The sequence below is a fragment of the Emydura macquarii genome, unplaced genomic scaffold (assembly GCF_026122565.2).
Source record: "Emydura macquarii macquarii isolate MOO-44397 ecotype Brisbane River unplaced genomic scaffold, CSIRO-AGI_Emac_v2 contig_2531, whole genome shotgun sequence".
In the NCBI taxonomy this organism is placed as follows: domain Eukaryota; kingdom Metazoa; phylum Chordata; order Testudines; family Chelidae; genus Emydura; species Emydura macquarii.
In genome coordinates, this window is record NW_027132668.1 from 1,112,260 (window position 1) to 1,139,873 (window position 27,614).

At 40.3% G+C, this 27,614-nt stretch overlaps 1 protein-coding gene across 1 annotated transcript in view; it reads left to right on the forward strand.

The window, feature by feature from the left end:
- Positions 1-10,892: 10,892 nt before the first annotated feature.
- The window catches only part of NPAS2 (neuronal PAS domain protein 2), a 150,912-nt gene continuing 134,190 nt past the window's right edge, over positions 10,893-27,614 (forward strand). Inside the window, exon 1 of the mRNA XM_067563513.1 lies at positions 10,893-11,047. The gene's annotated coding sequence lies outside the window, so the exon portion shown is untranslated. The remainder of the gene's footprint in view (positions 11,048-27,614) is intronic.

The following is a 27,614-nucleotide window of genomic DNA, read 5'->3' on the forward strand; positions in this document are numbered from 1 at the left end:
GTCTCCTTCTATACACTCCTTTTTTTCTAAGGTTCCCAGAGGCTTTTGATCCCTCCTGTATGCCTGCCACTATACTGCCAGTGCCCTGCCTCCTCATGAGACCTCTCTTCCTGCCTTTCTCAGAGCCTCCTTCATTACATGACTAGAAAACATAGCTCCAGGCCACCCTTCCATGTCTCTCTCATATTCTTGTAATTTCACTGTGCGCTCAGATTTCCATTTGTTTGAATAGCAAACTGCTACTCAGATTCCTCAGTAGATGCCTAGGGGAGACAAACCCACAAGAAGGGATCTTGGCTTTTTGGTCATTCTAAAAATAAATACTCAAATAGAGGAAACAGGCAGAGGCCCAGAGTGCCCCAAGAAAAGCCCGCATTGCCAAGCAAAACTTTCAAATATTTAAACCATGACAGACCCAAGATTTGGAAATATTAAGCTCAGTTTATGTGGTGTAAAATCAGAGCTGTTTACTGTTCTTGGAAGTAGTGAAAAATCCAATATAATTTGGCCACTTTGGCATCCACTTTTAAGAGCAGCATGTCACTCCTGATTAATTGCTTTCAGGAAGAGGTGGGATTGTGATTATTTTAAATCAAACTGAAGCTATTACAGTAACTATTCCACCTGCTCACACAGAGCAACTTACAGTATTGAAACTAATAAGGCATAACTTTGGAGGAGACATTTAAAAGATAGGGCCATAACTAGCCCTTATATACAGGAGCATAGATCCCATGGAATCAAATTATTCACTAGGGTTACTCCAATGACTTCAACAGAGTTAACCCTAGTTATGTCCCCTGTGAATATTGTCCCACTGCTTTCAATAGGAATCCATAGAAATTGCAGGTACATATCATCTGAGGATAGAATTTGGTTGAGAGTTCAGCTCTGGACCCATACTCTGGTGTTTAATTTGGTGTTGGTATATTAGAATCAGAGGTACTTATTGCTTACCTAGAAAATAGAAAACGTCACATTGAGACACCTTAGACCATCATCACCACTTTTCTGTGGATCCATAGGGTTATTATCATTCAGCTGTAGCAGAATGGATATGGGGAAGGTTAGAAGACATTAAATAATAAACCGACCAGATTAGTGGAGTCAAGCAGACTGCATAGAACTAAGCAAAAACTGGGTGATTCTGTTATTTAATACATTTAAAAAATATTAGGAGTATCTGACAAACATTCCAAGGCTTAGGAGGTTATTTATCAATGATAATATCTTTCTTCCCCAAAAACTGTTTAGCTGTGTGTTTCAGCTGCTGTTATTTTGGTTGTTTTGCTTTTTGTTTGGGGATGCTTTGCTCTCCTCTGGCAAAACAAACAAACAAATTAATGTATTATAGCAGGGCTCTTTGTGGAGCCTATTATAGTTAAAGATGTAAGACTCTTTTAAATTATAACCCTATTTTCACATGTTAATAACATTTTGAAACATTTCCCTTTGCTGGCTGACATTTTCCACGATTGGGCTTTGCCCCCAAAACGATGATATTTTTTTTTTCTGGAAAGTTTGAGCATAGTCCACTGACCAATCTTTGAGTTACAAGAATGAGAACATTTAATTTTTCTTGTGGCCAGAAATTCTAAGCATACTTTTCTTGTGATGGAGCCACAGCAAAACTTATTGACGTTTGAAACTGGTAGCTTGGTAAGGGCACAGTCCTAATGTTTTTTCTTTTGTTTGGTGGAGCTAATGAAAATTTTTAAAAAGCTAGAAACAACTGAAAAAAAAATCCACTTCTGCATCTATTTGATTGGCATCTGATATAAACCCGAGATGAACTTGAAGACTCAATTCTCTCTTTGTAACATAACAATGCATATTCACCCTGCCTGGCCTGATATGGGGGCTCTGACAGGGACTGTTACTGTCACTTTGCTATTAGGTTTGTTTGCATGTGTGTTGATTGTAAATGCTTCACTGAAATGCACACAGTAAAATCCACCCCAAGCCTCCCTTGACATCAGTCAGGAGAAAAATCACAGATGCAAAGAAATGGAGGATTCAGTTACCTTTCTGCCATATTTATTGAATTATGCAACATTGAAGCTTTTGGGTTTTTTTTTTTTAAATAGTGTTGATCTTTTTCTATTATGAAGTTAGCGCAATCACAAAATAAATTATCTGTTGCTGTCCAGTTAACCCAACCTGGCAGATAGCTGTAACCAACCAACCAACAGCAGCAGTAAGAAAGATGAGAACTCACAATTCATGTACCTCACTGAAGTGTGAACCTTAACTTCTGAAACCTTACTTCCTACACGGAGCCTATAAATAGTACTCTGGAAAATATTTTACTGTAATTAGCATTTTATTTTATTGAAGCGCATTTTGCGAAATGAATTCTACATTACTCCATGTTCTTGTCTGCATGCAATACTACTGGTAATTGATTTTCTGATGGTGCCTTTGTTGCTAATGGAAAATCTCTGCAGAAGATTTTAGGGGAAAGGTATTTGTCCCACAGAAAGCCCACATCATCTGGTTTTATATCAGAAACGTGTATGTGGACTGGGCAAGTACAATCTACTCCGCCCCAAACTTGAGTGAACAGGAAGGGATGAAGTGGAATTCCCGCCCCACAGCCACTAATCCAAACTATGAACTAGAGTAGTGGCCTCTACCTCTTCATGGCACTTGCACAGGGTGTTGGGACTACTGCATGTGGGTAAATGCTGATCTTGTGGTCCCTTCCCTGTCCCTCCTTTCAACTGCCTACATTGTAGCCCTCCACATTGGCCTGTACAGGACTGGCAGGTAGACACGGGGCCAGATCCTCAGCTGAGGTTCTGTTCTTTCTCTCTTCAGTACAAAAGGGTTCTGCTGACACCAACATTATGCACGTTCTCCATCTGTGACTTCAACACATGCCGCAATGCAGGGTTTAAGTGTGCTGAGGTTCTTGTGCTTGCAGCACTCAGACCTACCCACTGATGAGTGCAAATCTACAGACTGTTATCTATGTGAGTAGAAAAATATGTTTATAGTGGGCCAGCAGTAGCAAATATTTCAAATGCTTATTATATTGTATAGATGTTAAACTGATAATACTAGTTTTCAGGACTATTGTATTAAATGCATAGTCTGCTGATTAGTTCAAGAATAGCTGAAGACAGCACCGCTGTCTTTCTGTCCTTGTGCATAAAGGGTAACCTTCCATTCATGGGAAATCTCTGGGTCTGAATCTGATTGCAATTCCACTTGCGTAAATAAGAGAAACTCTGTTTAAGACAATGGAATTATATCTGTGTAAAATCAGTGTACTGAAATCAGAGTCAGGCCTTGCGTACTTTAACAATCTACCTTCTCCACAAATTCCTTTAAGGAGCAAATGTGTTTCATTGCTGAAATTATATTGCCTACAGTATCTGCTGTTGCTGGAACACTGCAAGTACTTTTGAAGAATAGCCTAATTACAGTTATTTAAGAATTTTTTTCCATCCTTTTTTGCTCATTTACAGATCTCCCATATTCTCCTTATCTCCTCCCATCCCCCATCAATCATTGCCTTTTTAACACTTTCTCTAGCTCAGACTTCTCCCAATACATATTTCACTGGGGAGTCTATACTCCTTTCATTGTTTGAGTACAGTTTCCATTAACTATTGAGTTAAAGGATAGTCTCAGGTGGATTATACCCCAAACTTTGGTTTGCAAAAAGAACAGAAGCTTATAAAACTTTATATTATTAGACATTTTTCCATTTGCTTGTGTTTAAACATCCTCTCGCAGCCTTTGCAATGAAATCATTACAGCATTTTACATGAGAATCAGAATATGGAGCTGACTAGAAACAAAAGTGAAGCTGTCTATTTTCATTGTCCAAACTGAAAGTAAATAAACAATAAATGGCAAAAGTAAAACAGATTTTTAAATATCTTTTAATTTTAATAGTCTCAGGCTATTAATTTGACAAGCATGGCAATTTATTTTTAAATGTATAATTTAATCTGACAGTTTTTGTTAATGGGAGCTGTGTATGGTTGGACAGAAGTGGATATGTTTAACTAGAACATTCATAATGCCTCATTGACATACCACTGACTTTTGTAGTTAAAACTACTTTTAACTAAAACATTAGAATGGGTTACCAAGAGATGATCAAGACTTGGAGTCTTTAAATCAAGTTTGATGTATTTTTGAAAACATGCTCTAGTTCAAGATATTGGGCTGAATCCAGGAATCACTGGGGAAAATTATTTGACTTGCATTATGCAGGAGGTCAGAACAGGTTATCATACCATTACCTTCTAGTCTTAAAATCTATTAGGTTTATGGAATGTATCAGAGAACGTAATATGATCTGAGCATCCATCTTGTAAGTTCCGCATTTTAAAATCTTGGAACAAAAATTTTAAACTTGGCTTCCTAAAGTTAGGCACCTAACTTCAGGTTATTTGATGTTGATAATCGCTGCAGTCGCTCTGTACTTCAGAAAATCATGCCATCTGTTAGATGTCAGAGTTATGGACTTAGGTGCTTAACTGTAGCACCCAAGTTTGAAAATGTTTACCATTACTTCTGTTATTTATTTATTTAACCTTTAACACTCACATTTAACTTTCTTATTTTTTTATGTGAGTTAAATATTTAGAGTAAAAGGCATGGATGGTTAGTGATGGAGAAAGAACCAAATGAAGTGAGCTTTAAGGGAGTATTTGAACAAGGAGAGTGAGGTTGGTTGATGCACTGGAGATAGGAGGCTATTCCAAATATAGAGGGGGGTGATGTGATAACAGGTGCAGGTTCGTGAATGGGAAAAGCAGTCAAAGAAGGTAGTTAGGAGGAAGTAGTTAAGAGAGTATATAAAAAGCAGGGGTGACATAGTGCCAAGTCTTGAAAGTGAGGATAAGGAGTTTGAACTATGGGCCTAATCCATCTCCCACTGGAGTCAACTGGGAACAACTGGGAATCAGGCCCCATGTGTTGGGAGTGGGGACTGGTTCTCTAAAACTCTCTAAAGTCGAAAGGCAGGGGATGCCAGATGAAATCTACTGGGAATCAGGACCCAGGGACAGAACTTCAAAGGTTTGTCCTGGCTAGGAAAGGTAGTCAAGTTTAGTTCAGATTAGCTGACACGTGCTACCTGCACCTGACAAACTCAGCCTTTTTTCTAGTGTAGATGCAGGGTAACACTCACTGATTAGTTTTACCTGGTTGAATTGTAGATAAGGCTTCAAGCTAAGGTTGTTACTCTGCACCTATCCAAACTTAGCTAACGTGCTAGCTAGGCCCATCCTAAACTCAGTTACTTTTCCTAGTCAAGAGAAACCCATGGAGAGGAGAGTGTTAATATCTGCCCTTTGTGTTCAAGCTACTTGAGTGAGAAAACATTGCTTTTATAGACCAAGACACCCACAGAGTTCCACTGGAAAAAAGCCCACAGTTATTTCAGTGACAAACTATCATCCTATTCCCTGCCCACAATTTTGCTGTATGGGAAGTCTGCAAATGCTCAGCGACAAGATGCCAGAGCAAGGGTAGACTTGTAGAGTTTTTCACATCCAAACAACTATTTCACACTTACTTGAATCTATTCAGCAATTTTTTCAAACCATGCCCTTCTTTCTTCCCCTGCATAAACCTGCTTAAAAGAAAACCTCCCTAAGCTCCTCTGTCCTGTCTAGTGCTTGACCTACCTTGCATAAAAGAGAAAAAGCAAACCTTTATTCATCAAGGCAGGTTGTATGTAAAACTCATTTACTCCCTTCCATTGAAAACCTATGGAAAAGGTAAAGTTTTGTTTAAAAATGCACCAGGCTGATGATGCAGAAAACCCAACTCAATGTCCCTTTGCTTGTAGGGATTAGCAGCCAGGCAGAAAGGCAGGGAACTTGGCCTTCTATTTGGACAGAGCCTTTAGTTCCATTCGGCATCCTAGCTCCAAGCATTCATGAATCCCTTTGCATTCCTTTCAGGCATCTCTTTACTTCTCCCCTGGCAGCACGGCTGGCACAGAGGCTCTGCTGCTATTGGTCTCCTGGTTGATGACTGTGCATTACCTCCCCCTATGAGTCAGGTATAAACCACAGAGAGGAAGTGAATGCTGATAACTCTGAGAAGCATTAACTTCTGCAGTGATTTCTTCCAGAAACGACAAAGGTTTGTCTGAAAAACCTACCACCTAGAGCTGCTCCTTGTAGGCCTGGCTTGATATGGGTGCAGCCTCATTTTTTGGAAGACAAAATTAGGAACATACATGAATCAGCATGCTGGAAACACAATGCCTGAACTAGCTAAGATAAGGGGGAACACCCAGAGAACCATTTTCAATGGACAAGATAACAATGGATGGGATAAATCGGGAACGTAAAGATGAGGTACAGAATAAGTTGTACCTGGACAGTGCGTGCTGTACAGGGATTGGTTCCTACAAGGTAATCAAGACAATCCCAAAACGTGATGCAATATATAGTAAATGCAATTGAATGTATAAATGTATATCAAGGAAAATGTTTTCTGCGTGGTGTGCCTGGTACCCACCCCGAGAGTTTGAGCCTAATCAGCTCAAGCACAGTTTGACTGAACATAAGTAAAGAAACGTCAGTGATGAGTTCGGAGTTAAGCTGAGTTGCTAGGAATTGAGTGCATAAGGTCTCAGAGCCATCCCAAAATATTCCTGAATGGATAGGGACTCAGAGGCTGCTGCAACGCTCCTCACATTCACCCACCCACCACTTGCTCTAGCTAGCAGAAATCACATGGAGTTCCAAGTAAGTATTTTTCATGAGAGACTGCCTTCTAATTGGAGTTAGGGGAGCATGCTGAGTACCCAACAATGGCTGCCAAGTATTTGTCCTTGTTTCCTGCCCCTTTTGACATGGAGTGTAGAGCAGCAAAGTGCCCGAGGTGTGCTCCATCATTTGCACCATCACAATCTGCAGCATTAATTAAATGAATCTGTGCCCATCTTCCTTCACTTGCTCGAAAACTTCAAGAGGACATCTTCAAATTCCATTTAACTTGGTCTTCCATCTTCTGATTTCCTGTTCTCTTAGTTTATGTTCACCACTCCCAATGATCCTTAACCTTTGTCATTTTTGTTTTTCCTTTACAGTAACTGGAGGTTTTTTTTGCCCCTCCTTATAATGTACACACACACAAACACCATTCCAAATACAGGTTTTATATTTAAAGTATTACATGAAACATGCAAAAAATATTACTAATGCCCTTTAAAGACTGAAATTTAAATGCTGAGATTCCACATGCAACACTATGAATATTAATAAAGGCAAGGAAGACTGAACTTGGCAAGCTTATGGAAGGGATGACATGATGAGGTTCCCTACAGTGACATATAGCCCATCTGCGACTGCTGTGAGCCAATATCTCCAGCTGCTGGACACGGGATACTAGACGGGGAGGGCTTTGAGTTACTACAGAGAATTCTTTCCCAGGTGTGTGTCTGGTGGGTCTTGCCCACGTGCTCAGGGTCTAATTGATCTCCATATTTGGAGTCAGGAAGAATTTCCCCCCACATCAGATTGAAAGAGACCCTGGGTTTTTTTGGCCTTCTTCTGCAGCGTGGGGCAGAGGTCATTTGCTGGTTTGAACTAGAGTGAATAGTGGACTCTCTGGAACTCAATATCTTTAAATCAAGATTTGAGGGCTTCAGTAACTCAGCCAGAGGTTATGGGACTACAACAGGAGTGGGTGGGTGAGGTTCTGTGGCCGGCAATGTGAAGGAAGGCAGACTAGATCATGATGGTCCCTTTTAGCCTAACCTCTGAATCAGACTCTTATGAACCAACTTCTAGTTGAAACAAATGGGATTGCTACTTTGGATTATGCATCTCTCATGTCTGGAAAGCAATTTACTATTTTATGACTACAAAATGATTTATTGGAAATGTTTTTTATTAAGAAGTCTGCTTATTTTCTGGAGTTCTCACATATGGTATCAAGTCTAAGCAGTAAATGTACTTTCCATAATTAACTTATAACAATTTATAATTACCTTAATACAAGTTCTAATTTGTTTTTTAATGGTTATTGTTTTCACAATGCAATTTAAAATATCAGTAAATAAATATATCAAGAGAGATTTTTGCTCTACTTTTGGCAAATCTGCAATTTGCTAGTTACCCCAGTGTAACAGATGTAATGTATAAATTAGAAAACAAATTTAAACCAGCTTCACTTTTTTATGTGTGCAATAACAGTTATCACCTTTTGCAGGATAATGTTAATTAAGATCTGCATTCTAATTTTGTGTATATCCACTTGTGTCTTGCAGATTGCCCTTCCCAGCTCAATGGTGTGGGTGCATATTCCACAAAGAATTGTGTTCTACAGATTTTGAAAATACATGGCCATGCTCTGGAGAGATTTGGGTATTTGTGCAAAAGGACTGGAATACCAAATCATGTGGTATGTAATCATGGGAAGTCATACCAAGCCTGCAGACTTTATGCCATACCTTATTGTGCAATACAGGGAGAAATACATCAGAAACAAAAAATGTCTTTTGCTCCACTCCACATGTGATACTTTATTCCCTCACACACATTTAGTTTGCCAAAGGATCATTTAACCATTGTTTGGCAATTTCCAAAGAGGGAAAAATGTTGGGTTACAGCCAAAGAAAGGGAGGAGCCTTTAAAAGTTTTGTATTTAATCTGACTATAAATACATGTCACCCTTTTAACATTAGTCATGTCTGTGCTAGAAGATAGAGTACAAAAGTGCCTGACTAAAGAGTACAAAAATTTTCCATAGTTTGAAACTGTAGACAGGCAATTCAAACTAACATTTTAAATATATCATACTCAGCATCACAAAGTGGTGCAAATCAGGAGCAAGTCTAAAAATAAACAGATTAGACAAAAATAATACAAGTGGGAAATAAAAAGAATGACCTACTTTACAAAAAAGAGCTCTCTGTAAAGGTTTTGCTCTAATTGAGGTGTGGAGTTGCATAACCAAATAAGGAGTTACTGTTTATGCTTGTAGTAGCTGAGAACCTTGCTTTAGGTAATGGAGTTGTATGCCCTGAAACTGCTCCCACAGAAATCTATAGCAAAGCTCTATTAATTTAAATGGAGGCAGGGCCAATAGTCCCCATTTTGGACCCCCCCCCCCTCTTCCCCAGTTATCCTCAGGTTATGGGAGAGTGAACTGATCTCATGGACTGAAAGATAGCCATCAAGATTTAGACATGGAGGAGGCAAGGGGACAATGTTTGCTGCGGCTACACCTTTCCATGGGATTGGAATATTTCTCCTAGTTGTGGATCACTGCTTTGTGGTGTTACTCTTCAGTTTAAGAAGTGTACCTTTGGAAGATTGGGACGTTAATGCAAATATGGTATTTAACACTTATGCTTAGATAGCTTGTTGGGTTTTAGTTGGCTAAACGGAGGATCCTTACTTCCTCTAAGGGGTGGGAATGGAAAGAATGGTCTTGTAGTTGAGTCATGGGCCTGGGAGCTTGTGATGTACCGGTTCTGTTCCTGGCTCTACAACAGACACCCATTGTGATCACCTAGCTTCTCTGTGCTTCTGTTTCCTCAATTAGAAAACGGGCTGGGGAAATGATATTTACATCTCTCCTTGGTGTTGGGGGGCTTAAATCGTTCACATTTATAAAGGGGATCATCACACCGAAGACTCAGGGTATTATTGTTTTTAAGGTGGGCATATAGCAGAGGGTTATAGGGTACAGCGATCTTACCCTATCTAACTTGGTCACATATGGCAGGAGTGAGGCATACCTAGAGAGTTTTAAACCCACACTCTCCATTTTCTGGCCAGCTTAAACTGTGATCGTTCCTTAGAGTCAGGAACACTGCAGAAGTAGCAAAGATCAATTGCTGCTTTATCTCCTGTCGTTCACTGTGCTGTGCATATGTACAGTTATACACACTGATATTTTTGCTCTCCGCTTTATGAAGAAATCCCCCCTGAGGGGTTTTTTTTGGGGGGGGGGGGGGGGGGGGAGGAGGAGGGTTGGTTTGGTTTGTTTGTTTTTGCTTTTTTTTTCTCTCTCTCTCCAGCGCCTCCTTGTCTTGGATCCTCGCCCGTCTCCTCCCACAGAAAGAGAGAGAGGGGAAGAAAAAAAAAGGTCACGTATGTTTGGAAAAATATGTAGGTCAGTAGAACATTTCCTGCACTTGTGCAAAGGGAGGCAGGGGAGGGAGCGCTCCTCTCCTTTTCTCTCTGCAGCTTTCTCCCCGCCACCCTTTCCTACCAAAAGCAAAACCACCCGCTCTTCAAAAAGGGGGGGGGGGAGGCGAGACGGGAAGCGATCAGCGGGTCCCCTTTCAGCCCTGACCAATTTTGCAGCCCAGCTCTATTTCCCTGGCAAGAGAGCCCGATTATCTCCAAGCAGCCGCTGCCTCCCCCCACCCCCCGTGAATTCTGCAACCACTAACTTAACACGCCCACGGGAGCGGCACCCCGATGATCGCTGCGCCCCAAAAGCTCTGCTGAGTGGAGGTGGGGGCGGGGAGGGGACGATGCAGGATTTGCTGGGAGGATGCTCCTTCCTCGCCCCCGGGGCGCCAACTTTAAGGAGAACTCCTGGGATTGCAGCCGCCCTGCCTCTCCCCTCGGTGCATTTCACTTAAGGCGCCAGGACTGGCCCCGGCCAGCAGCTCACCTGGCCCCCGATTTCCTCCTCCTCGCCCCCCAGCAGCAGCAGCAGCAGCAGCCCGGGGTGCCGGCTGGTTGGCGGTCCGGCTGGAGCCCGCGCTGCCGCGTGTGTCCGTGCGGTGCGGCGGGGAAGCGGGAGCCCGGCATGCGGCGTCCCCTCGCACCATGAGATACGGCGGCGGCGGCCGCAGCAGCAGCAGCAGGAAGGCGGCGGCGGCCAGACCCCCGGGCTCGTCGTGTGCGAGGACGAGTTCGCCGGCTCCCGAGCCCGGCCTCCTGCACGGGTGGAGCAGCCGCCCGAAAAGCGGCGGCATCAAGCCCAGCAGCAGCCGGTGCCGCTCCCGCGCTCGGGTCGCCACAGCGGACAGCTGCAGCTGCAGCAGCGGCGGGAGCTGGGGCTCCCCGGCAAAGCCGGCCCGCCTCCCTGAGCAGCACCCCAGGTAAGGCGCAGCCCGCCGGGCGCCGCTCCAGGCGGGTGGGGGTGGGAGCCAGCCCGCTAGCGGGGGGAGCTGGCTTCAGCCTGTGTGTGTGTGTGTGTGTGTGTGTGTGTGTGTCTGCGTGGGGGGGGGGGACACCCGGGCACACGCGTCGCTGGGTCAGCCCCTCTCACAACCCGCGCCTTTCCCGCAGCCTCAGGGGCACACACACACACACACACAACCCGGCCACGCACACTCCCGCCGGCTGCGCTCCCTCAGCCTGGCCCGCCCGGCCGCCACGACCGGCTTCACCCACACTAGCGCAGCCAGGGTCTCATGCCGTGTTCGGGGGCTGGAGCCAGCGCTGGGGCCCCTCTGTCAGAGGCACGTGTACGCAGCCTCACACGCCAGCTTCCCTTCCTGGCCGGGGATCCTGCCAGCGGGATGGACATTGGCGCCGGCCTCTGGGGGAAGACAAGATACTGGGCTAGATGGACCATGGGTCTGACCCGCTGTGGTCCTTCCTAGATTACTCAGTCATGCCAGCTCACTGTATACAAATGGTTTGCAGTTTAATGCTGTCCTCTCCCAGACAGCATCTCTGTCAGTGGAACCTTTCAACAGGAATGTGGGTTGTCAGCTACTGTCCATTCAGAAAACACACACACACACACAGGGAGGTGTTTGTTTTGCTTTTTGAGTATTTGACTTGAAAGTGAATTGGGAAAGCGGTGACGGTCCCATTGTGTCATCAAAATGGCTATTTTGACACAATTTGTCATCTTATTTTGTGGCTATATTCATACAGGGTTGAACAGTGACCTGGGCATTGATGCTGCAGTCCTTATTCGAACAAAAGCCCCATTAAGATCAATGGGAGTTTTGCCTGAAGAAGGATTCCTGGACTGGGCCACAGGGCTGTCATTTGTAGAGAGCTTCCTGTAATCTAAACCATTTGTCAGTTTTCTTCTAGATTTCCTTTAGTTTGCAGACTAGAAAAAAGTTGCTAAATAGACTTTTAACAACACAGTACTTCTTTCATAAAGAGTTGTGTAGTTCCTGTCAGTCATTGGAGTGATTTAGCAATTAGTGAGGATGCTAATCCAAAAACTTTACTTGATATTCTTTAACCGCTTACAGGATGATATCTTCCTTACACTCAAGTGATTTAGAAATAATTAGCTGGTATAAATATTATAGCCAGCCGAGGAACTTTAATTTTTTTATCATACTATATCTCCAGAAAGGCTTTAAAACTCCTTAGCGTGGGTGTGCATAAAATGAGCTTTAAGTGTACGAATTCAACAAGTGTCCACTGTGGATGTACCTTGAAGTGGAAAATTGTCTCCTTCACTCATGTATGAAATGCTTATTTGTATCCCATAGTGATGTTTATTTAGTGAGATTAAATAATTAGTGATTGCAGTTTCATGATGGAATCAGCTCATCCACTGATCTGTGTCTGTTTCTGAACTTATTGGCTGGCTAACTAAGGGCCCAAACAACTGGAGCGCATTTATGAGTAATGTTACTCATGTGAGTATCCACATGACTGAAGATACCTGCATGCATGAGAGCTTGGGGCCAATAATACACTTCATGAAGTTAACACTAACACTGTTGGTCTGTTCTTACATTTTAAGATACAGAGCTATGATTTCATCAAGTTTTTCTGTAACTTTATTATATAGCAGATCAGGTAGTGATGTCTGTAATTAAGGTTGCCCAACACTTCCCATTAACTTTGTCTGAAGTAAGAGTTTTGGGCTGAAACTTTCCATGTTGGTGTCCGCCTATGGCTGATTTTTAAAAATTTTGAGCTAAAGTGGTCCAGTCACTTCTAAAGAATGATGTTAGGGAAAAATACATTGCTTTGCCCATATTAAAAAAAATTCTTACAACCATTTGTTTGGGAAGCTGTAGTGCCTCCGTGACTTGGAGCAGGGAATTGAAATTTGGCAGGGATGTCACTCCGGTGGCAAGGATGTCCCTTTTGTTGCTTCTGTGAAAATGTACACAAATTTGGCCAAGTTATAAGCTTCTGAAAAACCTCAGTTTGCACATGTTCAGTGGAGACTTGTTAGAGTTCTGAAGCTAAATTTTCTGAAGCCTCTGCGCTGAGCAAGCACCATCTCCTCACTGCTCCAGTATGTTGACCAGACTGTGCATGTGCCATCTCCAGAGAGTGACTGAGCATCCTCCAGCCTGAAGCTGCAGGGACTGAGCAGGCCTTTTCCTGTGGTAGCTCCTCCAGAAGCTGCTGTGGTGCTGAGCATCAGAATTGAGAAGAGGGAGGCTGTCTCTTGTGTGCTGTTAGTGCTCCCCTGCTGGTGCCCAGGGCCCGTGGAAGAAGAGGAGGAAACAGCTATGTGCAGATGCAGAGGGGGATGAAGGATGGAGGGAGGGGAAAGAGATACAGGGAGGGAGGATTTGGTCATGCAGGAGTTAGGAACAGAAGTGTGGAACAGGGCAGGAGCTGAAGGGTCAGAAGATGGGGAAATGGGAAAAAGTGGTGGAGATGGGTAGGAGCTGGGAATAGGGAAGGATAGAAATGAAAATGGGTTGGGAGTAGCAGAACAGGGCAAGGTCAGGAGCCAGAGGAGGGGAAGGATAGGAGCAGGGATAGGAACCAGAATGGAAAGCAACAGGGGAAGAGGCAGGGGCAGAAGCTAGGGAGTGAGGGGGACAAGAGCAGAAGAATCTTTAATGATTAAATCACATTCCCTTCCAGAACGTAGTATTGAACCCATTATTCTGGAGTCATAACATTCCTTTGCTGATAGCAATTTGTTGTGAAAGCTGCTGGCAAAGTGCGCGTCTCCATCCCCTTATACTGGCAGGTCCACAAAGATAACAACCTTCTATTGCTACCAGTTACTCTGGTAAGTGTTACAGGACTGTGCTGTGGACCTGAAGATCCCAACCCTGCTGATGACCCATATGGGGCTCAATATGCTTCATGATGAAATTTTTGTTTTTTCAATTTTTAAGTTTTTAAAATCTTAGGAAATTACATAAAATACATTAAAAGAACATTAAACTTGCAAAAGCCTATGGAAAAATAGTATGTGATCACGTAATTAAAGACTGTATCACAATTCATACGTACAAGGGGCTGAATTAAGGTTATATGGCCAGCCTTAATTTTGGCATTTCCTACCTTTTGAGCACTTCATAACCTTAACATTCTTTTCATGTAAGGTTTTTATATAATAAGCATAAAGATTTGAAGAGATACTGTTAGTTAAATAAATAATTATTAAAAGTGAAAGAATTTAAAAAATCCAATATATTTGTCACTATGTATTTTCTATGTTTACTTTCTGTATTTCTCTCCTCTCATCCTGAATAATGTAGAATTTTAATGAATTTGGTTTCACTTTGTTTATAGTTAGTTTCACTTTCAGGTTCCTACTGCTGCAGTTTTGACTTTCAGATTCTACAGAGGAGTATTTATTTGTGTAATAATAGCAGTTTCTCTTGGTTTGATTTTGTTCTCCTGTTGGTCTTAAGTTTCATAAACATTTATTTATTATAAAATTAGGGTCAGATCCTTCAGATATTTATTTTTGTGAATAACTTTTCTCACACAAGTAGTTCTGTGGAAGTCAATTCAAGCTGACATCACCCTTTTAACAGATTTGTTATGAGACCGCTTATTGAAGTTTTAAAAAAGAGATGGTTTATTGTCTGATTTAAACAGAATATGGAGATATTAGTCTTGTTAGTAACACGTTAGTATCTGGTATTTCACAGTATTTATTCACAGTATAAGGCTCTGGTCCTGCTCTGTGATTCATTGTGGACTGCTGTGCCTGCATGAAGCTCAGTTGACTTCACTGGTGTGGGCCCAGCAGTCTACTTACATGGAAGAAGTTGCAGGATCGAAGACTAAACTAATCAACATTCAGTGTGTTTTATCATCTTATAAAAACCATGAAATACAGTGCTGTCTAAATAAAAGATAATTTAAAGTTCTTAACATTAATTTGATAATGATATATCATGTTTTTTTACCTAAAGGTCACTTGAGTGGACATATAAGGGACATACGTTCCTTCTTCTGGCATAACTCCCAGATAAATCGGTGGTGTTTTGCCTCACTAGGGTACTGCAAGATTGGACCCAAATTAACAGTTTGTCTATTTTAATCGGCATTCTTACAGTAGAAACTTTATCACATAGTAATAGACAAGATTTTTTTTTTTTAAATTCCAGTCCTCCAACCCTAAAGGATTATTATTATTAGGATTATCTTCAGCACAGAATAATTTAGAATTCAAATAAAAGGGTATATTCCAAAGGAGCATTGCTGATTAATTTGGTACATCTAAACACTGAACAAAAAATAATAATGGGTGGACTACTGTGGAATAAATAATTAGTTGATTTACTAATTTGAAAGGCTTTTTATTTATATTTTGAGTATTTTCCCTCCCCAAAAATGAGGGGTGAGGAGAAAGACAATAAGAACAAAAAAGCTAGCGAATGCGAAAGGAAAGGAAGGGAAAGGAGGGGGCAGGAAGGGAATGGAGAGTGACAGCTTGGTTTCCATTGTTAGAAATTAAGCAAAGATTTCTAAAAAGTCATACCAAATCTTTTCAAATTTGTGTGAGGTCCCTCTTTGAAACGTTACCTGCTCTTTGGGTGCCAGGTCAGCCAAGTCATTGTGCCAAGCTTCTATCCCTGGAGGCAATCTGCTCTTCCATCTAAGCAATATGAGTCATTTGGCTATAAGCATTGTTCTGGAGAACTAAGCTTTCCTTGAGTTGAAGAGTTTCTGAGATGAAGGGATATATCCCAAAACACAGATCTGGGAAATCATTTTCAAGGAGCTGTTGTTATTATATTAACCTCCAACCTACTTCAGTCCTAAAGGTTTGTATCCTGGGACAGTCCCAAAACATGTGAGCCAATGTGGCTCTGGGTGATGCGCATCTCCAGCAGCAATCTGTTTAGGCAAGGCCCATGCACTGTAACCTATGCAGGGACCTGTATATTTTTAAATCTTAGACTATTTTTATCATAATGTACAAAATTTACCTTTTTTATCTGATGACTTTATATTATTGCCTGCTAAGCTTCTTGATGGTGAAATAGTAATATTTTAAAATTAAAGTCATTCTGATAATATTTGCTAGCTTTTAGACAAATTCATCCAGATTGTAAAAAAAAAATAGTTTCTCACTATTTTTAATCAGTTGCTAGCACTACTCTGTTTCCTGTTACAGGCAGCAAAGTTGGCAGTTTTTCAAACTACCAAATACACACACACAGGACTATATTATACCGGGGCTGGACTGATTTAAATCAAAGAGATTTAAATCACTGATTTTAATAACGATTTAAATCAACAAGCAGAAAACCTTGATTTAAATGATCAATTTTAATCATGTGTTGTGTTTGTACTTTTTAATGTCCTAAAGAAAGATTCTCACTGGTTAATTAAAACATGTTGCATTGCAACTAAATATATCCTTTACTCTAAATTTGGTGCTTCTTTTTGCTAATCAGAAGGATATACTACGTATGTATATATCACTGAAGCAATGATATAGCTAAACCAACATTTATTCAGATGCTTAATTTTTAGATATTTTTAGTATGTTTGAAAATAGTGAAATATGCATTTCTTATTTACCAGATGACGACTAATTTTTTTACTTGTACTTTGTGTCAAGCTCTGTGTAAATGGAAATTCAAATTTAATAAAAAATGCACAAAAACACAATTTAAATTTCTTAAAATCAAACTTAAATGTTCTGGATACATAAGAAAAAAAGTTGATCAAAACGTATTTTACATTTAAAACTAATTGATTTACTACACATAAAAAAATCTGTAATTAGTAAATTGACCTGGTTGTTTTTAATCACCATGTCCTTCAAGATTTTAGAACCAGTAGATCTCATCCCTAGTTTTATTCATAGATTAGAAGAGGTGTTTTCCTGATTTTTTTTTCAACTCCTACTTCATTTCTTAACTTTGAATGAACTAGTCATTGAACTGAATTAGCTGAATAAACGGAAATGAAAAAAAAATTCTCCCTATACCTGCAGAAAAGACTACTGCTATCAAAAGCTGGTTTAGAACTTACTTACTCGTTACAGGTGCTTAGTCAGTGACTTTAACCAGTTCAGTGGTTTGATTCTATTTTAAACTTGGCAGAGGTACTGCTCAATATTTGTTGTATTTAATTTAAATGATTTTAATAGTTTAGACTTTAACATAAATTGTCAATTTCAAATTTAATTTTAAATAGTTTTTTTTAAAAACCCTATATTTAATTTAAATAAAAATATCTGAATGAAAAAGCCAATATTTTTAAATAATTGATTTTTATTCATCATGATGTTATAAAATAAAATAGCAAGCAGACTGTCATACTTTTTCATGTTAGAGCATCGTTGTATAAGCAGCTGAGGGAAAACAAAATACAATGCAGCCTCGCTGTAACAAACCCATCAGGATCCAACCCTTTTATATTTTAGATACAGAACATCCTCGCTATAACGCCCTTCATTATTATGAACCTCCAACCATAATGAACCCAGTTTTTGGATTCCAACTACAGTACAGTAGTGTACTGTAAAAAAAATTAAAGGAGGCTGACTTACAGTATTGAACATTATCTCTTGTATTGTACAGAAGATTGGAATTCATTTTCCAGTTGCAGGACTTGATGGATATTGCATCTCATTATTTATTAACTCGGTTTTTGCAACGTTATCAGTTGGAGAGCAGGATATTTTTTCTCTTCTAAATAGATGTATCTTCTTCATTGGGCCTTTTGGAATAAGTCTGCAGATTCTACTTCTGGCATTTTGTCTATTTCTAGTTTTCTCATTCAAAACCAAAGATGTTTTTAAATTAGAGGCTTTACATTTGACAAATCCATATGGCATTTATACTTCTAGTGAAAGTTTCTTTAATTTATGGTTATAGAAAAGGTTTGTTTTATTATTTCTGTATGGTCCAAGGGCATTCCTTATCTTTTCAATAACTCCATTCTGTTCGAGACCAACGTCTATATTGCTTCCTCTTCAGTTTGCTTCCTCTTCAATTACAAAGGTCAAAAGATTTTCTGTTCTTCATATTTTAGTGATCCTGTGCTACATTTTCAGATACACTGATAAGCCTTTTAAAAATCATTTTTTTATTTGCATATGGTATTTCCTCAGTGTTTCTACAGTGTAGTATGTCCAGCTAGATATCCCGATCAAACAATAGTTCTTTTCTAATTGAAACATGCTGGTGTATTTCCAACAGTTTCAGGAAGAGTAATGCAGAGCACAAAGATTAGACATACAAGTTATTATTTTAATAATTGTGTTGTTTGTACAATGAAGACTAGAAAAATCCAATTACGCTATATACTGTCACTAAATTCTTTTGATTTCCATTGAAGTCATTGGAAATTTTGCTTGAATAAGATCCATAATACTCAGCCTTCAATTTGATTGGTCTCAGAGTGATAATAATCAATTTAATCTTTCCTATTTCTCTCAAGCACAAAGGCCAGCTCAGCTGCAGTCAATTGGCATAGTTTAGTAGATTTCAACTACAATTACTGAAATGAAAAAACTGCTGAGGATCAGGCCCCTAATATCCACAGTTTCCCTAAAAATATACAGTTCAACAACCAAGTACCTTGCAGATATTTAAATTTGCCAGTATTCAACCTTAGGAAGCAGAATTTCATTTGGTGCCTGATCCTGCAGTCCTTAAACAAAGCTTCCAGTGAAGTCAAAGAGAGTTCTGCATGACAAAGGACTATAGGTTTGGGCTTTTGAACATCTCCGTCCTCAGCTTCTTAAGTAGGTGTTATCTGAGTTAAAAACAGAGCAAAGTAAGAATTCAGCCTGTTCCTTTTATAAATCTGCCAAAGTAAGATTATATAGGTTTTCTTTTGAATTTTAGAAAATTATTCAACCATATATTACCATGGACAATGAGTTCTTATGGGGATCCTGGGCATGAGCCCCAATCTCCTTTAAATGCAAATAATCTGCATAAGGGAGTGGAAACTTTACCTGTTGAAACTCTCAGTATGGGCAATTCCTAAGTACCTAATAAGACGAAGACTCTTCTTTTCCCCCTGAAACACCCACACAGTGGATCAGTGTTTGTGCTGATATGTGCCCTGATCCAGCAAAGCACTTAAGCACCATCTTAACTTGAAGTATGTAAATAGTCAATGAGTCACTGAGACTACTAACATGCTCAAGGTTTAGCTGTGCTCAAGCAGTGTGCTGTATCCAAGATTTATGCCCCATTCCATCATGTCAGTTAATTTGTGTAGTGTGTGAATCAGTGTAGAATTTGGCCCATTGTGTCATGGAAAGTGGGAGTGGTCTTTGAAAAGCTATGGAGGGGAAGAAATGATAGAAGCTACAGGTATGTAAGTCTAGATTTTCAAAAGTATTCAACATTGGCCTCACTTTGGTCCCAGTGGCCTAGAAAAGAGTACTGGGCTAGGACGCAGGAGATCAGGGCTTGAATCCTGGTTTGGCCATTGGCCTGCTGGTGACCTTGGGCAAGTCACTTCACCTCATGTCACTTCAATGATACCTGCCTCTTTTGTAAAGTGCTTCGAGATCTGCCGATGGAAAATGCTATATAAAAGCTAGATGTTGTTATTATTAATAATAATTAATAATAATTGATTTCAGTGGGAGCAAAGTTACTAACACTGAGTGCATCTGAAAATTCTAAGCATATAGATTAACAAAAGTTTCACTCATACTTTTCCTTCTAACCAATTATCTCATACCTCATTTTCCTTATCTTTTACTTTTTGTTGCTCTTCAACTCTTTTCTTTCCTCTTCTTCATTCTGTCTCCAATCGTTCTTATTTCTTGTTTTCTTCTTCTGTATTCTCTTCTGTATTACTTCATCCAATCCATGAAACCTTCTGTTTCTCCCCTTTTTCCTTTCCATCTCCTTCTTTCTTGTCTCCTTGTCTCATGTCATCTCTTTTTTTTCCTTTCTCTATTCTATCTCTGTGACTCCTTCTGTTCCCATATACAGTTGTGCCCAAGTAGTCAAATTTGGCCCCTATTGCAATAACAGACAATCAAAGAATAATATTTAGCTTATCAGACAACTTCTAAATATGGGTGCAAAACGTTCGGGTTCCTAAATTATAGTTAAGTAATTAGTCTTTTTGGTTTTGTGCCACTGTGTGTGTGTGTGTGTACATACATACGTATGAGAGGGAGATGGGTTCCTACAATATACATTTCTTATAGTTTATTCCCATGTTAAGTAGTCTCTTACATGTCCCTCTGAAGTATTGACTAGCAGTTTAAATGGTAAATTGAAATTTGGAAATTTATGAAATGAGTATTTGACAAGAGTGTTTCATCTAGGAAGCATTTAGCCTTTTTTGAGATCTTAGGGCTTGTCTACATGGTGCATTAGTCTGCACTAGTGTGTGTAAATTTTAGTGAATACTAGCATATTGCACACTAACTGGCATCTGTAGATTCTGCTGGTTTGCAATAAAAGTTCCCTAATGCATGTTAATGGGGTCCCATTTCAAACAGTACTACATTAACATGCACTAGAGAACCTCTAGTGTGCGCTAGCAGGATCCACATGAGCCAGTTAGAGCACAACACACTAGTGCACACTAGAATTTACACCCCTCTTAGTGCAGACCAATGCACTGTGTAGACTAGCCCTTAAAGTCAATATAAAAGGTGTATTGACAATGAATATAGAGCTGTGGACTGGAAAACAAGAGACATTGGTTTTATTCCAAGATCCACCACTGATGTATTGTATGTTCTTAGACAAATTACTTACCCTACCTGTGCGTCACTTCCCCAATCTGTAAAATGGGGAAAACACTTTACAAGGTGTTATGAGGCTGAAATTCATGGCTTTGCACAAAGCCCAAATAGGTGAGCCAGTATGGCAGCTCTTATTTTCTTAAATAAAAATCTAAATGACATTTGAACTATAGACTTATTATCAGTTAAATGGCAAATTTGATTAAGATAATCTTTTCAGTCTTTATAAAAAGTAGGTTCCTTTTCAAAGAACTTAAGAAGATATGTTTAATTTTTTACTTAGAATTCTATATTTAATTTTCATGGTCTATAATGTATATTTTTGTCAAGGTCTTAACTGGCATTTGACTTGCCATATTTCTTTACAGGTTTTAACTCAGTGTGAAATATGCTATAGACTAGTTTCTAGTCTGGTTGTTGGAAGATAGCTGATTTTCTTTCCCTAGTCTGCTTGTCTAGCCAGTCCCAGTTCCCCCATTCCCAGCTCGTCATCTGGTCTTTCTCAGTCCCCACAGCCAGCAGTCATACTCCTGCCCACATTCCCTATTCCCACTGTCTCCTAGTCCCAATCTCCCTCCCCAAACTCCTTTTTCAATCTCAATACCCCCCTCCTCCCATATCAGCTCCTTGTCTCAGTCTCTTTGCCCAGTCAGAGTTCTCCCCCCACATCTTGGCTCCTTGTCAGATCAGTCTCCCCTCACCTCACTGGTTCTCAGTCTCAGTTTCTTCATTCAGCCAGTGCCAGCCCTCCCACTCTCTCCCAGCCCGTTTCCCTCCTCTCCCCCTGCAAGTCTCCAGCCCTAGTTTCTGTAACCCGCAACTTCACTTCCGTGCTCACTGTCCCAGTTTACTCCCCCTGCCCTCCCTGCAAGTCCAGCTCTTGTCTATCTGAATGAGGAAGCTTCATCCTCTACTCTGCCTGGGCCCAGCAGGGAGCTCATGAGAGCACAGACGAGACTGTCTCCCAGTTCTCAGTTCACGTGCTGGGACCCAGCATGGCCAGCATCAGCCCAGAGTTGCAATTGCAGGGAAATTCCTGCTGAGCCCTGGAATGGAACATGCTCAGTGCAAAAGGAATCTTCAGGAAAATTTCTGCTAAAATCCAAGAAATTGCTACAGAGCATTTCAGAGACTTATAATTTGTCTGAATTTAGGTGGATTTTCACGGGGGCAGAAAAAGACACATCTCTGACTCAAAAGTCACCCCTCTCCCAAATTTCAAATCTCTGCTCCAAACCATTGGGGTGCTACAATTTTTCAAAGAAAAGGTTACCAGAAATTTTATAAATAGAAAAACAATGTATTCTACCTTAGCCTCATTCTTGGAAATGCCTGAACCATTTTCACTGGAATTAAAGAACAAAAATTAGCCTGTGGAACACATTTGGCATATAAAATTTCAGCCAAATGGTTAAAATTGGTAAAGTTATAAGTAACTGAAAATAGGGTCTTATAATGGGAAGTGTTGGCAACCTTAATAATAGGTCTTGCTACCAGTCCTGACCATAATTACTCTAAAATAATTGACAGTTTCCTAGTTATTGTTTTGTTTTGAGATCTCTTAGGCAACTGTGACACTGTCATCCAAGAAATGGCAGATCAAAAGAGTGACAGAATAAGAGATTTTTGTCATCACCAAGTAAACCTCCAGAATGGCTGGGCAAAGAGACTGGTTCAGAATGGTTAAAATTCAGAATGGTTAAAATGCAGGGCTTAATGTGAGCTCTCCTCAATAAGGTGTACAATATAAGCTTTGGAGGAACGTTTTGTTTTCTATAAACCCTACTGCTGATCTAAGCATGAGAATGAAACCAACAATTAAGACTATTCAACATACCAGGCAATGGAACTCGTTTACTTATTTTCTACTTAGTCAGTCAAAAACTGACCATCCGGCAGAACCATGTTTTAAACTAGCTCCTCAGAGGCCTTACAATATGTCTATCTCTACACCATGCAAAACATTCATTTTTATTCACTAGAGCCCAAACACATCTCAGCTCCAAGGAAGAGGTGAAAAGATCATTTTGGCATCTGAATCAATTTAAGTTTTGCAGACTGAACTGTGAAGGTGCCTTTTTTCCTTGAATAAAAGGACTATAACAGCAGTCAAAAGAGGCAGCAATTTTTTACTTCTTTGTCTGCTATTGACGAAATAGAGAGATAAAGTGGGTGAGGTAATATCTTTTATTGGACCAACTTCTGCTGGTGAGAGAGACAAGCTTTTGAGCTTACAGAGAGCTCTTCTTCAGGATCTGAAGGTCTTCTGATCTGAAGAAGAGCTCTGTGTAAGCTCGAAAGCCGTGGATGTGATATACCTTGACTTTAGCAAAGCTTTTGATACAGTCTCCCAGAGTATTCTGATCAGCAAGTTGAAGTATGGGTTGGATGAATGGACTATAAATTGGATAGAAAGCTGGCTAGATCATCGGGCTCAACAGGTAGTGATCAATGGCTTAATATCTAGCTGGCAGCCAGTAACAAGCGGAGTGCCCCAGGGGTCGGTGCTGGGCCCGGTTTTGTTCAACATCTTCATGATCTGGAGGATGGGGTGGATTATACCCTCAGCAAGTCTGCAGATGACACTAAGCTGGGGAGAGTGATAGATATGCTGGAGGGTAGGGATAGGATACAGAGTGACCTAGACAAATTGGAGGATTGAGCCAAAAAAAATTTAATGAGGTTCAACAAGGACAAATGCAGAGTCCTGCACTTAGGACAGAAGAATCCCATGCACAGTTGCAGACTGGGGACCGACTGGCTAGGCAGCAGGTCTTCAGAAAAGGACCTGGGGGTTACAGTGGACAAGAAGCTGGATATGAGTCAACAGCGTGTCCTTACTGTCAAGAAGACTAACGGCATATTGGGCTGCATTAGTAGGAACATTGCCAGCAGATCAAGGGAAGTAATTATTTCCCTCTATTTGCACTGGTGAGGCCACATTTGGAGTATTGTGTCCAGTTTTGGGCCCCCCACTACAAAAAGGATGTGGACAAATTGGAGAGAGTCCAGAGTAGGGCAACTAAAATTAAATGATCAGGGGGCTGGAGCACATGTGAGGAGAGGCTGAGGGAACCAGGCTTGTTTAGCATGCAGAAGAAAAGAATGAGGGGGGATTTGATAGCAACCTTTATCTATCTGAAAGAGAGTTCCACGGAGGATGGAGCTAGGCTGTTCTCAGTGGTAGTAGATGACTGAACTAGGAGTGATGGACTCAAGTTGCAGTGGGAGAGGTCTAGGTTGGATATTCAGGAAAAACCTGGGCAAGCAGACCGGGGCAAGGAGCACTGAGGTTGGGGATGGATCTGGGAATGGCTGGATAAGGAGATTTGGAGTTGGGGAGAGAGACTGGGATGGGGAGTTTGAAGGGATGAGACTAGGCCTTGCTGGACAAGAAGAATAGGACTGGGATGAGAAGCCTGAGGAGTTGAGACTGGGCCTAGCTAGGTAAGGAGAATGGAACTGGAATGAGGAGCCATGGGTGTGGAAGAGACGGGATAGGGATGGGGCAGATTGGAGGGGATGGTGCAGAAGGTGTCTCACTTGTGGGGAATGAGCAGAAGAGTCTGCCCACTCGAGAACACATCGCTCCAGAACCTGAAATGAAACCCATGAGTTCTGAGTCTCACCATTCCTCCACTGCCAGGAGATACCTGTGAGACACCCTGGCAAAGTGTCCCATTTCCATCTAGCACAGGTCCACATAGCAAATGAAAACCTATTACTGCTCTCAGTTACTTCATTAGCTGAAGTGGCAGAGGTCTGTGTAGCAGATCTAAAGTTTCCAGTGATGCTAATGAACCCTGTGGGTGTCAATATGTTGCCACATGTTATAATTTCTGTCTTTTTCATTTGCTTTCTTAAAAACCTAGGAAATTACCCAGAAAAAGTTAAATTAAAAGAACATTAAGGTTGCAAAGTCAAGCACTCAAAATTTAGAAAGTGTCAGACCCTTAATTTAGCCCTCTTGTGCATATGCATTATGATAGTCTTTTAATTACATGATGACATACTATATTTCCCTGTCCACGTTTCCCATCCCAACTGGCTCCCAGACCCAGTCTCCCTCCCTGGGGTCCTCATCTAATCTCAGTGTCATCCTGCCTCCCCCCCCCCCATGTCCATGTTCCAGTGTTTTTGTCCAGCCAGTCCTAATTCTCCCTGTGCACGCTGGCTCCTCATCAGATCTGTCTTCCACCCTCCTCAGCTACTTTCCTCTACCCCACTGGTTATCAGTCCCAGCCAACCCTAATTCTTCATCCAATTTCAATCTCTACTGAGCATTGGTGAACTATGATTTTTTTTCAAAGGCTTTATAACTTGGCCAAATTCGGATGGATTTTTACAGGGACAGCAAGGGCATATCCCTGACACAAAGGCCACCCCCTGCCAAATTTCAAATTCCTGCTCCAAAGAACAGGGGGCACTAGATTTTTTCAAAGAAAATGGCACAAGAATTTTTTTAAACAGACAAACAATGTATTTTCTACTAACCTTTTTCTTGGAAATGGCTGAACAGTTATAACTGAAATTTTCTAAAATATTCAGCCCAAGGCAGACACCTAGCATGGAAAATTTCAATCTGAATGATTAAAGTTTGCTTAAGCATTAATGAATACCTAAAGTTGGGCAAAGTTATAAGCAACTGAAAACAGGGTCTTATAATGGGAAATGTCATGTATCCTTAACTATATAACTTAATAATAGGTGGTGCTAGTTGTTCTGCCCATAATAAGGTATAAAGGTCTAAACAATCAAAATCAAACACCCTTCTTTTACTTCTATAAAATTCTCAAGGCTAATGGCTTTCTCCTTGGTCATCTGTGATATCATAGTACAGTGCATTGAGGGCAGAGTCTTCCTTTCTTCTCAAATTTCTTTTAACTATAAATATTTAAGGTGAGGAAAAATTTAAAAGTCACATTTATTCGTAACTCTGAGATCTAAAATCAACAGACTACCAATATGTATATATACCAAAACATGAAAGAGAAGTTGAATTACAGGAACATTGTGGGCTAAATCCAGAATTATACCTGAAGAAGGTCTGGCATAGTTCAGGGATCCAAAGGTGACTTTAAGTTGAGCTGGTTAGCAGGTACAGCATACAGTAGTCCAAAGTTAAATTGTGCTGGCTACTAACAACCCCCCAGGAGACATTCTGAGAATAGGGTATTGGTAGGGTAGAAGGATGCCCTGGCTATGTCCCTGTTCCCCAGTCACATCCCCTATACCGATGGCCAAGATAGGGGACGACATAAAACTCACTACAGTGGCTCTATGGCACTTGAGCCAAGGGGAATCCCTCAAGTAACTGTGTCCACTGGGTTTAAGTCTGCTTTGCGCCAGGCAAACTGTGCAAAGCAGATTTAGGGTGAAATCCTGGCCTCTTTGGTTTCAGTGTAATCAAGATTTCTCCTTCAGTGTACTGGAGTGTTTAGGACTACCATTAGGGTGCTCACTATGACCAATTTATAAATTAAGGTTGTGTAACAGTTTCCATTCTATCTCTGTTTCAGCTGCTCATAACTGTCTGAAATTTTCACCTATTGGGCAGAAATTTTTCAGGCTTGGTGTCTGTCCCAAGGTGTATTAAAAATAATAATAAAAATGGTTTCAATGTTTGAAACAGATGAAAAAATATTTTCTTCATTATAAAACAATTCTGACAACGTTGTTTCTGAATGTCCATGCAGCTAAAAAAAGGTAGAGTAGAAAGATTAAATTTGGCTTGGAAATTGTAATCTGAGTAAATTTGATGTGTAAATAATTGAGAAACAAAATAAATATTGAATCCCACAATGTAATCTTTACAGTCACTTTTCAGAAGAGAACCACAGTTTAGGAGGCATTTGTTAAATTAAATTACATCCATTTTGGTGTGGGAGTCAAATCAAATCAAATTTGTCAAGATTTTTTCTTAGCGATAGCATAGGTGAAGTCATGTTACTGACGGCCATAAATAATATACATGGCTTTAAAAAAAAACAGTGTATTGTATCTGATTGAATATTAGTTGTTCATATTTATTTATTTAAAATTATTACAAATATATATTTAATATGAACGATTTTAAAAATCATCCATATGTAACAAAACTTAAGTTGGAACAGGTTTTGTAATTAGTTTCTCATAATCTAATTCCATCTCTTACAAACAGATCAACAGACATGAAAGAAACGTTTTATGTACACATTTTAAATCATACACTGACAAAACCTAGTGAAAAAGAAATTTTATTCTTATTCATTTGTTCTTTGTAACAGGAAAAAATAAACTTTAGGAATCTTGCTATTACAAAATATTTTCTCTCTTCTCACTTGTGCTGTCTGGCAGTATGTCCCTGATTTGACAAATTCAGGGTTATCTTTGAACTCATGCTCAGGGCCCTTTTGCTGAATAGGAATGGATTTAAATGCATGCTTAAAGTTAAGCACACACTTAATTACTCTGCTGAATCAGAACCTAGGTTTTTATAATAATCTAATGGTGCCCTATCTTTTGTTGTTAATGTATATTTTCTTCCTCCCATCCAGTATGCCTACAAAATATCACCCTTTATGCCCCTTTTACCATATGGTTTAATAAATTATTTTTCTAGCTGCAGGGACTTAATTTATGCATCAGATTTTATAGTATATTGCTGATAATCAGATATAATAAACAGAAAAATCAGTATGTAAACTATGTTGTGCTTAAAAGCTTGAAGGACAGAGGCATATGTATCAATCAACTACAGTGTGTTTACAGATATTTGCATGTGCAAGGATCAGCGAATGTAACTATTTCTG